This window comes from Branchiostoma floridae, chromosome 5 (assembly GCF_000003815.2).
Source record: "Branchiostoma floridae strain S238N-H82 chromosome 5, Bfl_VNyyK, whole genome shotgun sequence".
In the NCBI taxonomy this organism is placed as follows: domain Eukaryota; kingdom Metazoa; phylum Chordata; class Leptocardii; order Amphioxiformes; family Branchiostomatidae; genus Branchiostoma; species Branchiostoma floridae.
In genome coordinates this window covers 20620552-20622539 of record NC_049983.1, presented here as the reverse complement: position 1 = coordinate 20622539, position 1988 = coordinate 20620552, and positions in this window count along the sequence as shown.

The following is a 1988-nucleotide window of genomic DNA, read 5'->3' as shown; positions in this document are numbered from 1 at the left end:
CTGTAATTGAGCAGGTATTCTGCGCATTAGTGGCCTTCGGTCTCGAGCAAAGGTGCGACAGCTTATGCGCAAACGCTTTGCAAAATGGTGGATGCGCACTAGAAAGTCAAGCGAAAATTATCATGATCCGTAGAGACGAGTTGATCCAGAAAATTCTCTCATTGTGACCTTTGCGTGTGTGGAGTCAACATGTGTAGAGTAAACAAACAGATCCTCATGGGAAAGGACAGGTAGGTGTCAGATATCAGGTTTGGCAGAACGTGTTTGAATACACATGATTACCTTCTCTCCAAGCAAACTTAATAGATTTGGAAGATAGTGCCCTTTTTCTACTCTCCAAACAGAGGTTAGGCTCCGGCTGTTTTTTAGTCGTTTTTTTTTTAAATTTATCGGGCTTTCTATTTTGTATTTTATCTTGATAAGCAAGATAAAATACAATATAGAAAGGCCGATAAAAACAACTAAAAAACGTTAAAAAAACAGCCGGAGCCTAACCTCTGCTTGGAGAGTACCCTTTTTCCAACAAATGCCCATTTTATACAAGAAGAATCAACATCCGCTTAGAGAGTAGGGATATCGCTTGCTGTTTCACACTAATAGTTCCTGGCCTTGGGAAAGCCCTACGTTGAAGTGCCTTCTAGCATCTGGTGTTTAAAGTGCAGGCATTGACACGTTCAGTCCAGGCCATTACAAATCTAGCTCACTTCAATGGCCCGTTTCAGACAGTGACTGCGATTTGAGGCCGACGTACCAAAAAAACGACTAGCGCCATACATGATAATACAATCTTTATTGACACGACAAAAGTACAGCGACTTTCGTAAGGTCTTCATGTAACGTTATAACAACTACTTACAGTACAACTAAACACACATATATGGATATCTATAGGTATGAATAAATCAACATATAGGTTCTAGCATGTCATTTACACTATTAGTTCTACGGTATAAACATTCGTGGATATACAACAGACAGAAACCTCTACTTGGAGTACATAATGGTGCAGATGCACATGAACTCTGTTGTTCTTCATCGGAGTACCGCACTGGGTGGACGCACATTCATGAGTGGTCGATTCTCTTTAGAATGTTGTAATTTTATATCTTTGTGTTATTCGTTTAATATTAAATGTATTTGTCCATGAGATGGGGCAAACTATAGTGTAATTTCTACCTCAAGGTAATGATCGACGACTGCAGGATTATCAGATTCAACTGATGTGCTTGTTACCTTCGCCAAGAAGGTTATATTTTGGGTAGCGTGTGTTTGTATGTATGTATGTATGTATGTATGTATGTGTGTAGAACACCGGTATAACTGGAGAACGCCTGGATGGATTGTATTGATATTTGGTATGTGGGTAGATCTTGATGACACCTAAAAACGATTAGATTTTGGGCCCCCTAGGGATTTCTTACGGTACTGCAGCGGTACTTCCGGGTTTGATATCTCAAGTTCTGGACATGCTGTAGTCATGATTTTTAAGTGGTAGATAGCTGGTGGGACCGAAAGTAAGTGGTATAGATTTGGGCACCCTAGCGGCTTGTTTTGGAACTGCAGGGCAGGTTTAGTGTCAGACTTTGAAAGGGAATAGCTCAAGAAGGGATCGATGGATTGTCATAATTTTTGGTATGTAGATAGCTGAAGTGATGCTTCATATAATTACATATTAATTATGCAAATTGAAATCTACTTTGCATAATTAATTAGGAAATCGTGTAAACACGCCCAGTTCAATTATAAGACCATTACAACATGTGACATTTGTAAATGAGAAAAAGAAAGATATTTATAGACATATATTATGCCAAATAAAGACCTAATTTGCATAATTAATGAGGAAATGCTATGAATTCAAAAGTGATAAAGGGCGGGAATTTCTTGCTGGTGGCATCTGTTTGGTACTGAAAGGTAAACATCAGTAAACATATATTATTCAAATTAGAACACCATTTGCATAAATGTATGATGCAACATTGTATAGC